Source organism: Lepisosteus oculatus, chromosome 3 (genome assembly GCF_040954835.1).
Source record: "Lepisosteus oculatus isolate fLepOcu1 chromosome 3, fLepOcu1.hap2, whole genome shotgun sequence".
In the NCBI taxonomy this organism is placed as follows: Eukaryota; Metazoa; Chordata; class Actinopteri; order Semionotiformes; family Lepisosteidae; genus Lepisosteus; species Lepisosteus oculatus.
In genome coordinates this window covers 4,234,501-4,246,944 of record NC_090698.1, presented here as the reverse complement: position 1 = coordinate 4,246,944, position 12,444 = coordinate 4,234,501, and the positions used below count along the sequence as shown (strand labels likewise).

The window sequence follows — 12,444 nt, the reverse complement described above, 5'->3', positions numbered from 1 at the left end:
GTTGCTCTATTGATCATCGTGGATGCGTTGCTTCATTTATGGACCTGAAAGAATATTTCTGCTTAAGGCTGTGTCAGCACAAGCCGCATCCTGTATCTTCCGGCGAGGAAGTGCCAATTAGCAAGCACGTAAGGGGATGCGCTGTGAATAATTCATGCTGCGTTAAATGAATCGCTTGAATCGTTTCTCTTTTGAAGGATCAAACCTGGCCTCATCCCGCTTAGGTATTTCAAAGATCCCCATCCCTACCAAATCCATAAGGCTTTTTCCATCAGCACTGCCATTTTAAAACTTATTTGGCTAAAAGGGTCGTTTACAGTACAAATAATGTGGTTTAAAAAGGTGTGTTTTAGGGGATAGAGGAGCTCTGTCTATCTTCAGACACATTTGTCTGAGGCAGGGGTTACCAGTTTCAGCAGATGCAAATACTTCACATAATGGAACTGGGAAGAAAAAATGGGGGAAAAAAGGAAACTGGACGTTACTTTTTGGTGGGTGATTGTGCAAAAAAGTTACAAGGGGGAGCCTTGCTTTGTAGGCGGCAAAATGGTTGAGTTGTTAATGGTGCCAACTCCTGTAAATATGTTTCTCGGCCCCATGAGTGTGCCTTTTGAAAGCAGGAAAGGCGGTGCTTGAACAGAGGGGAGAATTGTAATTATACAAATGAGACTGAACAAAGATGAGGAGAACAATGCTGTATCTGGCAAAGGTGATTTTATATTATGCCCAGTCATGCCATTTCAGAATAACTAAAATCTACTGCTTTGCTACTCTCTATTAGGGTAGCACAAAGATATTACCTCAATGTATGCCTTTGCCCTTGTGTATGTTTATTTAGCAATCAGATAGCAGAACTCCAACATTATTTTAAACTGGTTTTTTACAGAGCAGTACTTTTGTTGATATGACACGATGGATGGATGTGAACATACCAACCAAACTTTAAAGTTAGCACCAGTTTAGGACAGGGCACCTCAAATCCTGGTTTCTAGGTTTTTCATTCCATTTCAGCTTGTAACTTACTGCATATCAGCTCATTATCGTCTCCTTTAGGTGTCAGGGCTTCAAAGAGACCTAGAGAACCTGGAGACAAACTAACCCTCCAGACTGAAGACATTTGTCAAGACAGATTCTCATTTTGCCTTATAACAGAGTGTTTCAGGGAAAGTTATATGGCGATTCTTCTCTGTGTATGCATATTACGGGACACATTGTAAACACTTCTTTCAGAGACCCAGGAGGATCTAAGAAATATTATGTCGTTTTCTCTACAGTTGTAAAGGAACTTTGCATTGCTTGAAGTTTATCAATTCAGGATGAAAGCATTTTAGGTTTGTACAATTTCAGTGCCTTAATACTCTTTCAGGATTCCTTGAAAAACAGCTTTGATGAGAAGACATGAAAGGTTGGTGTGTTTTATCCCTGTAATTCTTTTTATACAATATATTAACACAGTAATGAAAGTGTGTGGAATAATAGCATTCATCTATTAATTTAATGAGGCATCCAGCAGTACCCACCTCACGATAAATTAATGCTGTCAAGACTATTGCATACCCACACAGACTAGATTATTCTGTTTTTTTTCTTGTTTTTCTCCTAATTAATTGAGCAGGGCAGTCTGCAATAACAGAGTTCGCAGTGTGTTCCTTATAGAACAACAGAATGCATTAGGAAAAGAATATAAAACTGATTGAGCTTTAGAACAGCATGTCGGCATTTACTCTTGTTCCTTAAATTAATAACATCTGTACCACGGTACAAAATACATGGTAGAATGACTACCACACTTTATTTTTATCATTTTGAGCACTCATTAAAAAGCAATTTTTTTAGAAACTCATTTTAGCACATCCCTGATCTAACCAGTCTTGTCAAGGTACAAGGGAAGTGTTTGTACCCGTGAGCCTTCAGTTCTGTCTCTGAGCTTTGCGTGACATTTGGTGTTGCAAGAGCTTGGGAGAGTTTGACAGGCTGTCTAGCCAAGTCGCGATCCGATCTCCTTCGTCATTGATTTTAGTTCTGCGTGACACAAGCCGAGGTGGCAGCAGCTGTGATGCTGACTGACACCTGTTTTGGCTTGCAGATCTGAGCAGTGAGGGATAAATGAAGGACGTCCTTGCGCAGTACAGTTCCTCAGCTAATCTCGGCAACTCTTCCATAGCCTCCTGCTGTTTGTGTTGCATTTGGATCGAGGGTTTGGGATGACTGGGGGCCAGTTGTTTTTTTATGTGTTGGTTCAAGGCTATGTCAGCAGTCTACTGGTTAAAATCCCAGTTAAAAACATAAATAGATTTTGTACAATTTATTGTAGCACATTTTATTTATGTGTATTGGAACAAAACAAAAAACTTTTTTTTCATGCACATAAATTAGTGTGCGCCTTAACTAAGTCTCAAGTGGCAAGCTGTTCACATGTACCTCTTTAGGATACAAACTCTGGACAGTGCCCACCTTGATTCCACAGTCTAATGACAAAGTCTTTGGACGTGATCACAGATTCAGAGTCCATAGACTTTTTCTATTGGCAGGACTTTCAGGTCCCTAAATACCATAAAGCGTTAAAAAAAACTCCCCCCTAACATAAAAAAAACTCAATGAGATCTCTCTTTTCATGAGTCTTATAATGTGGGTTGCCTTCCTTCTGTCCTCATTGCTCACCCCCTTAAGTGCTGAAGTGAGTTGCGTTGCTGTTCTTTGGATATTCTCAAAGGCTTCTTTTTTTTTCATTTTTACCATGTGCAGAGCAGAAAAGTTAGCATTATCCCAGATGGGGTTTGACAAGTATGTTCTGCAACTTCAGCATACTTTAGCTTCTCTTGACTTTTATTCCAGATTATTTTCTATGCATCCAAGCATCTAAATGTATTTTTTCTTGGTTCTATACATATAGCACATGAAAAATATAAATTGATTTTATGTGCAGGCCTCACAGTTAATGGTGATTTGAACCTTTTGCTGTGTTATTGCAGTGAACATAAAGCTAAGCTAAATGTTTAAAAGCCTTTAAATCTCGTGAAACCAAAGTCTCATTTAAGTACAGTAGAAGGTGCAGTCAGGTGTCCAACAAAAGATTTTGCCAGTAATTAAGAATGGTAGTCATGATCAGCTTGCTATACTTAAACATGAACCTTAGCAGCTGAGGTGCATAATCAGTAATTTCAGCAGTTTCTCAGACAAATGTCTCTCCTGAGGTTATGAGTGTTTTCATTATGAGAGAGAACCCAAATAAGCTAATTCCTTTGCTGTCAAATCCTGCAGCACATCTGCTGTTGAATTACCTTATGCACATGCGTTTACACACAGTAAACTGCAAAATGTTGCTATGCAACTTCTAATTGAGCACATAATTTCAGTGGGGAACTGATACAGCCATTAAGATGGACACACCTTTTTTGTGCAGGGGGAGTCATGTTTTCCCTACCCAGGGCAGACAAGTGTTTGCCCCTCAAATTAAAAAAACTAAAATGCATACCTCCTTAAAACTGCAGAGTTTGGGGATTCAGTGTTCTCTTCCAGTAGGGTATTTAGAGGCCTGATGAGCTGCATTGCCCCTGTGGAATCTCCATGAAAGCTTATTTAGCAGAAATATCCAAGCAATCCCTGGCATGTAATTCACTCTGGACATTTTTTAAGCATACGGTAGCTCCAAGCTCTTAGAAGAACAGGCAACCTTGGTCAATTATTAAAGGGGTAATGCATCCTGTTAGAGTGTATAATTGCTGCTATAAACAACAGAATCCGCAGATATAAAAAGAAGCTGTGGTAATCAATTAGCATTTGCATTTTGTGTGGTTTGTTAACAGCACCACACGACTGATACTTTGGGGGCAAGCGGTAATCAGATGAAAGTGTCGTTTTTACTGAGCCATTTTTTTGTGAGTGAGAGACACGTCTCAATATCTGCCCTGACCGACTCGGAGGAGTAAAATTCAGTGCACTTGGCTTCATCTGTTGGCACTACACCAATGCACATTCCAGCTTTACAACGTAGACTAAAAGCCATGAAAGCACCAGAAATTCCAGAAAGGAACTGAAAAATGTCCACCTTTGTGGACTTGAAAGGATGTTTATTTTTAAAAGAGACGCAGGACGACTTGTTTCCTTCTCTACACTACATCCTGCTGAAATGTCAAAACTGGGACTGGGGCGAAAATAACATCTTTAGCTTTTCCAAGATGGACGTTGCGTCAGTTTTAATAACCTAAGAATTTGTAAAACAACTCCCAAAGGCCAGGAGCAAATCTTGCTTTGGAGACAACAAAACTTTAAATATATGCCTGGCAAATAGGGGGAAGGGAATAGAAATTTACGGATGAGTTGCAATGAGCAAATTAAATGTCCTTTACAAATAGCTGTAAGTATCAAGCTTCAGGGTAGGGGCAATTTAAGAAAAAGGAGTGTAATTCTCTATGCAAGTGTACAACAGTGGAAAACTTAAAATTCCAGTTAAAAAGACTTTAATAATTTGGACATTCAAGGCATTTAGAAATGTGGCAGGAATATTTTTTATCATAATTTAATTTTTATGTAAAAGATTGCTCAGAATTCATTGCAGTTTTTTCATACTGAGAATTAACACATGAGCAGAAAAGGTACTTGAATCACAGAAAAAGATTGGTTATTTTAGAAAAGTTTTAATTTTATCACAGTGCAATTCGTAAAAAACGAGAGATGAAACAGAACTCGGGATGTGAAATGTGAGTAACTGGATGGACGGTACAGGTAGAAGTCTTCTCTGAATGGCCTGATGCAGAAATAGCCACAGATAACTGTGAAATGATGGCTGGTTTGTGCTTGCAAATGCATTCTTCTGCCCACATCACGTTATTTGGAATGGACAGTTTTGCTCTCTCTCCACATTTCGGCCTTGGAGCCTTCTTCAGGTGTGAAGACTCCACAGCCGAAACGTTGTGTTTTCTTTCTTCTCTTTTCAGCATGGAATAAACCTACAGTATTACTTGTTCCTTTGCAGCCTACGCATGCTGACGCAGCTCCCCACCTGAACTACTACAATTTAGGCTTTGCTGTGTTATATCGTTACTCAGTGAGTTATGAAGTCATAGAGTGGCTAGTTAATGGGAAAGATCAGTTTTTCCGATTTTAAATGCCTATTATACAAGACGATCCACAGAAAGTGCGTCTGACCTTGCTTAAGATGAGTTTGTTAAAATACATTGAATTCCAAAGACAGCTTAATTGCTCATTTGTGAACAAATTTACAATGAGCAACAGAAAGAAAACTAGTTCTTTCAAGTGTTTGTTTGATTTTCAATTAGAATTATTTTTTTCCACCCAAATTTTCTGCCATGCTTTGTTCACCCATTCTTCGAATACTTATTAAAACTAATTTGCAAAAATGTAATCTGTGAAAATTCTCCAATTTCTGGAGCAGAGACAATAGTATCTGTTTCTCTTTTGGGGATTCTGACGTGATATGCCATGTTACATTCTCTTACATTCAACTGCAGATGGGCTTAATCATCTTTAAAGTCATCTAAATTACAAAGCACCCTGCATAATTTATACCCTTTTATTTCAATTACACAGCATGAATGCAGACAAATAAACATTTGCACTTTTTTTGTTTTACTTTTACATGAGACCTATACCTAGGTTTGCAAGCTGCAGATGTACATGAATAATTTAGTTCTTTACAGTACATAAGGATAATTAAACCCCTTCTCCTCATCTTTTAATTGCTATTTTTTTTAATTATCCTTAGCGTGGGGCCATTTGTATTAAAATTTTACACAAGTTAAAAGCTTGTTGTGGTTTTCCGATTCAGAAAGTGATGTTTATTAACATTATTGAATGCCTGTTTTGAAACTGTTTTGTCACAAATGTTAGTGTGTATTTCGCTTCATAGAAAGGAAAGACATTGCAAAACCTTGCACTGCTGTTGTTGTACATGCCAGACTGTTGAGTGCGTTATGGAAATATTCAACCAGAAAACTCTTTAGGCACAGCAGATCTTGTTGCTTTATTGCACTGTCAGTACATTAGCACGGGGCTAGAAATTAACACCCTCATAGTGTTCAAAGATTTCCGAAAGAGCCTTGTTAAGGAAGATAACACTCTTTCTGATCTTTTATAATAATCTCCAGTCCTTTCATTAATGCTGAAGGGACTGAGGAAAAGGCTATGTTCTTGCAATCTGGGCTGGTCATGCATTATTAATGTTTTGAGGATAAGGGTATATGGTGTGTGCTTTTTAGAGTATACTGTACATGTAATTGATAGGATTTCTTTAGAAGTTGTTTCTATTATAGAAAGGACTTTGGAATACAGTTGCAGCAACTTTATATTGATTCTTGTCATTGATGTGATCATTCTTTTGCACTTTTATTCAGTTCCAAAATTGTCATTGTGTATATGTATGTTTGTTCTTAAGCTAAAGATATGAAGGAAAGGAAATGATTACATTGACTATATATGGTTTAGGGGATCAATAAGATAGAATTAATGGCACACAACCACACTCGCTACATTACTACAGGTTTGGCCTGGGAACTACAGTATTTAACATCATGACATTCAGTCTGTTTTCAGCTCCAGGTGAAACCCTGTATCATCCAACTAGCACCAGGGGACATGTTCAGGATGCTGTAAGCAATATCAGACAGGAATTATGGAGAGCAGTCAACACATTAGAGTTCTAGAAAGGAAAACCCATTGGGTGAAAGATATGAAAGCCTTTTTAGACAGAATCCCATTACATACACTTTTCAGCCTGTTCTGAGGGTGGTGAAGCTATACAGTCTTAGTGCAAAAACAAAAAATGTTGTTCAAAGGTGCTTAACCCTAACACAGGTGCAAGATGGGCAGACGTCTCTCATTTGTGACTGTTCTTATGCTCTGAATTTTTTTAACAGGATCATTCTGATATCTAGCTGTAAGGGTGGCTTGTGATAGTGTTTCGTCCTTTATCTTCATCTTAATCTTCTCTTGATGCTACACCCCCTGCTCTCGAGAGCCATGTGGTTAATGAGAATACGCAAGAAATACATTCTTCTTCTTTCTTGGCTTGCTTTCTTCAGCACTCCTCCTTTATTTCATCCATTGCCAATGGAAAAAGAAAACATGTTTTTTTAAATGCTTTTGTGTTTCCAGTAATCTAACTGCAAAATAGAACTGACTGCTATTCTTCTACCAACTAGCATTTCTAATTCATCAGTGGTATTTCTATACCTTACTGTTTCTCTGTGCATAGAATCCATAAGGACCAGATAATGCATTATAGAACTGAAGGCTAATTGGTTCTGTCACCTTGCATCTAGGTTCTGCATCCAGCTATAGATGAAATAACTGCCTTGGAAAGGCATCTTTCATATAAGATGCAAACAAGGTCATCTCACCTATTCAGATCTCTTCATTCTTGCTTTGGATCTGCCTTTTCAATGTTAGAAAATATGAGTGTATTAGGTTAAAACTTCACAAATCTCATTTTATAACACAAAGGCCATGTAGTTATCGCTGTCATTGTTCAGTTTCAGCGGTAAATACATTGACTTTGAAAATGATTATTTTTCTTTCTTTTAATGTCGGGTTATTATTGTTTTTCCTCTTCTAGCTCCTTCCACTTGAAGTTCCAGTAAGCTCTGCTTCAGCCCTGATGCCAGTCCACATAGAGAAGAGCATACAATGCCCACTTCTCGGAAGGAAGGCCTGTCAGAGCCAGTGGTTGTCCTGCTCACTGCCAACCTACAGTTCAGATAGCAGGCGATGGAGGACAGCTGCTGCTCTCACAGGTAATGTTGGAAGCTCTCTCTCAAGCCTGGCATTGAACTCAAAGCACTGATCCCCCCTGACATCCACCCCTGCTTCATTCCTACACAGAAGGTGACTCCATGATGTTTTGGGAACCATTATTTTTTCCAGTCCCAGTCAGCTAATGGCATAGTCTTAAGTCTGTCATTTCTGGATTACTGGGGCCGATGCGAGAGGCAACAGTCATATGCATGTCCCTTATTCATCTCATTTGTGGCCACTGTCGGGAAACAGATGTGGAAGTTGAATTAACTGTAAAATTGGAAATAATGAAAAGATTATATGGTGTTCAATCATTGAGGTGCTCTCCTGCTAACAGAACTGCACGCTCCTGGGTTTCCACAGAGAACCATTTACGGCATTTATATTCGAAGCTGGTTGTATATCTCTGCTGCAATTTGCAGAGAAATTGCTGCCCTTTACTGTACTTAAATCACATTAGCAAACTTTAAATTTAGTGTTCATTAGAGTCCATCTTGCCAGACTACAAATTTATTAGTACATGTGTTTAAAAAACAAGGTTGAAGCTGAGCCTCAGAGGAAGAGCTGTGGGCTTAGAAAGTATATTTGCACTAATCTAATTGCAATTGCAAGTATGAACATTATAATGCCAGCCAATGTAATACCACTGTAACTACTGTAATATCAGCTAGAAGTCATAGTAAAACGGGTGTAAAATTAAGTATTTGTAAAACAGTATGCCGATTTAAAAGCTTTTGGAGGTGTATGGCATAGTACTACTACAGAGGTAATAGTAGTATCTTCAGAATTCTATTAATGCAACTGTTCTTCGCCATCAGTCATCCCACATAGCACTGTTATTGTCATTTGTTGAACCTATAACTGTTGTATTGCCTTTGTAATTAGTTATTAGATTGATGAATGCAGGATGTCTTCACAAAGACAAGTAATAACAATAAAAAATAGGTTATGATTCAGGGAAAAGGTTTAAATAGCTGTTAAAGCAAGTCTTTTCTATGAAATCTATTTGTGCAATTATTACACACGAAAAATGGACACACTTTTAAAGAGAGAGTAATGTATTACACTGTGGGCCATATGACCAAACTGACATCAAGAGATTGACTTTCAGAGGAGAGACGTTATGCTAATCCTTGTGAGCTGATTAACTTCCAGCTGAGGTCAATAAAGCCAGCTTGGGATGGTAACCCCCTCTAACATAATTGTCAGACTACAACCTGAAATTCATTTTAATCTCAGCATTTCACTCTAATTCCATTAAACAGAGTCAGGGCAGGGTATTTAAAACTTTAATCCAATTTTAGGGCTTTCACTTTTCTTTTTTCTAGATGTACACTAAAGCCATCAAGCTCTGCCTAGATCATAAAAGAAGGAGAATCAATTGCAGAGGAATGTCTGATTCCATCTTATTATTACTGTTGTCTTCTCTGTTTTGCATTAAAAACAACCCTTTCTGCATTCAGAAAATATCAGCCATCCATTCTGATGTGCCATGTAACTGATGCCTTTCAGAAGAAGAGTATATACAAGTTACCCACGGAACAAGCCCTTCCTCACTATCCTGACTTGTTATTTTTTTACAACTGTTACAGAGTTTGCACTGTCCCAACACTTGATCATTAGGTAAGGCATACCACACTTTGCATAAATCCCCCTAGTGTTGAAGAGGATTAATGGACCGTGTGCTACCTTGAAGCAGATTTCTAGTTCAGCAAAGTGTACTCCTTAATTTCGCACCTGATCAGCACAAAGCCACTGTGGGATGTAGGTTTAAGAGGCTTATTCCAAGTTCAATTTCCAGATGTGCTATATATCTAAATGCTGGGATTTAGCTCATGCGTGTTTCTCTCTTTTATGGTGATGAGTTTGTTCATTTGAAATGTTTTTTTTTTTTTGGCTTTGGAATGATATACTGTAGAGTAAGGTGTGAGAGAGAACTGGTGCCCTATGTCATGAGGTGTTGGAAATCAGGAGAAAGTGATCAGCCATATAGGAAAACCCTGAACATGTAGTGGAAATCAAAATATTATTATTAATTCCTTACACTTATATAGTGCTTTTCTGGACTCTCCACTCAAAGCACTTTATAGGTAATGGGGACTCCCTTCCAACACCACCAATAGCACCCAGCTAATCCCAGCATGTTAAACCAGCTGCTGAACCACCCCAAACAGCTGTCCTCCACCGTCTTCACAGATAGCAAACAGGTCCTTGTGTGTAAAATCATCTGGCTGACAGCAGTCAGTGTTGCACTCCTCAATGGAAATGCAGTACCATTTATCCATTCACTTACCCCTCCATCCATTTTCTAACAACTAGGCAAGCAGTTGGCTCAAAGTAGGGTTGGGACGTCAGTCCATCACAGTGCGCACACACACACACACACACACACACACACACACACACACACACACACACACAGGCAAAGGAAAGTTCCCAGGATTTAACAAAGTAAAATTCTCAGAAGGCAATTAATTTACTAGTACCTCTTTGGACTGTGGGAGGAAACTGGAACACCAGGAGGAAACCCATGCAAATACAGGGAGCACCTACAAACTCTAAGCAGATAGCACTCCTGGTCCAGAATTGAACCCAGGGCCCCACTGTGAGGCACTGCTAACCACTGTGCCACTGTGCTGTCCCACCTTGGGTTATTTGGGAAACAAAATGATAGTGCTCACAGTATAACTTTTATTATTATTGGCATTCTAATCAATATGTTTGTAACTTTGCTTTTACTGTACAGTATGTCATGTCAGACTGGCAGTTCTAATTGAAACGGGGACCCCCTGGGCTGAACTGCTGTTTAGTTTCTCCATTATATGTACTGGAGCCATGGAGTTTCTATTCAGGGAACCACCTTCAAAAGAATTCTCCCCATTAGAAATGCTTTAGAAACCAGCTGCAGTCATTCTTATCAGTAGGATCCCCTTCTCCCTGCTGAAGTAAAGCGCACTTAACAGATATTGTAAACAAATGATTGTCATTTGCATCATTGGCAGGTCAATTTCGAAATGTAATCCCTGCACATTGCACGGGCATATTAAAAAAAATAATGCATCCTCTAAAGGTTCTGAATATTCAATTAAAGATAAGGCCTTTTCATTATAAACAGTTATGGTCTGTCGTTCTTTTCTCTCCCATTCAATTCATCCGAGGAATATGTATATTTGTGTTTTATTTGATTCGGAAGTCTTAAAACGCTGTAGCAATGGACTTTTTTTGTGGTTCATAATGTGTTTTCTGATACAAATGTGGTTTCGCTTGGGACTGCGTGATTAATTGGTTCTGTTCTTTTTAATAAACACTGCCCCCCCCTCCCCAAATCTTAATTATTTAATAATTGGTTCTGTGAATGCTTCTACAACTAATAAACCTTGCACATGATTTGAATCATTTCCCAGCAGGAATAGCTGTGAAACAAAGTAAAATTGCACAAGCTGAGCTTAGACCTGTTCAGAGAGATGATTCATTCACAAATTAAGCAGTTTCTGTTTGCAAGCCCACCCCGGAAATCTGAATCATGCAATGATGGGGTCAGTGAGCACTGGTGACATTGAGCCTCTTTGACAGCCTTTGTTTGGACCAGGTATGACTTCTGTTTTCTCATGTCGTTTTTTTTTTTTTTCAGCTGGGAGGCTTGCCTGTGTCAGTCTGCTGAAATGATGTCACAACATGACAGCTTGAGAGCAGAATGCAGCCCCTATTAAGTCAGAATGTCCAACCCCAAGAATCAGACAACAGACTAAAAGTAGAATTATATAACTGGTGAATCAATATTTAAAGAGTTGTGGCTAAATAGGACACAGTATACCCTCTCTCTGGACATGTGCGAATGTGAAGTAGTGCATCTTTTCATGCATTGAAGAATCTGAGCCTGGTAAACAATGATTTTAACAGATAGCAATGCTCAGCATTCCCTCTGCTGCGCGAGTCACACAAATGTGACTTTGATCATTCTTAAATTACATTTCTGCATGCAAAAAAGACGTTTCAGCCTACTGACTGTGTCTGATGGAGAGATCTTTTCAATCTGATGACTCTTGCTGAGATATTTTAATAATTCACTTTTAAACTTTGAACATTACCTTTGCAAAATATTTTCCATTCTCAGTCGTGCGTGAACACAAAGAGGGGAAATAATAATTTGTCATTTGAAGAGAACCTTTGTACTTCCTTGGCCATGATGTTAGTTCATTTTTATGTGGTACTGTTTTTTGTTTCTGGAGGAGTGTGGAATTAAAGACATTTCCTTTTAATGCAGTTTGAGAACATAAAGATTATAAGTGAGACAAGGTCATTCCATCCATCTTAGCTTGTTTCCTTGCTAGTATATTAGTTAATCTCATCTAGGCCTTTGGCTTCAAAACCAGGGCTGGGTAGCTTGTTTCAGACACCCACAACCCTTTGTGTGTAAAAGCGAGGCTGACCAATCAGATCTGTTTCTGATGCTTTGAGTGGCCAAGATTAGAGTGATCAATTATCCAAAATAATGGGTCAGGGTATTGATTATCCTTGTTTAAAATAGTGGTTGAAGTTGACTATACCTGTTCCCAAAACCCAACTACTTCTGGGCATTCCCAAAAAAAGTCAATGCCTCAGGATACAGTAAGTGAACATGCTCTGGAAGAGACCACTTGACTTCCAGTCTGGCAGTCTAGTAATGTTATATGATTGGCTTATGCAGCTGGG

The 12,444-nt window shown here is 38.7% G+C and overlaps 1 long non-coding RNA gene across 1 annotated transcript in view; it reads left to right on the top strand.

The window, feature by feature from the left end:
* The window catches only part of LOC107076642 (uncharacterized), a 39,093-nt gene extending 27,023 nt beyond the window's left edge, over positions 1-12,070 (top strand). The window contains exons 2-3 of the long non-coding RNA XR_001477822.2: positions 7,574-7,751; positions 11,384-12,070. This is a non-coding gene — a long non-coding RNA (uncharacterized lncRNA). The remainder of the gene's footprint in view (positions 1-7,573; positions 7,752-11,383) is intronic.
* The last annotated feature ends 374 nt before the right edge of the window (positions 12,071-12,444 follow it).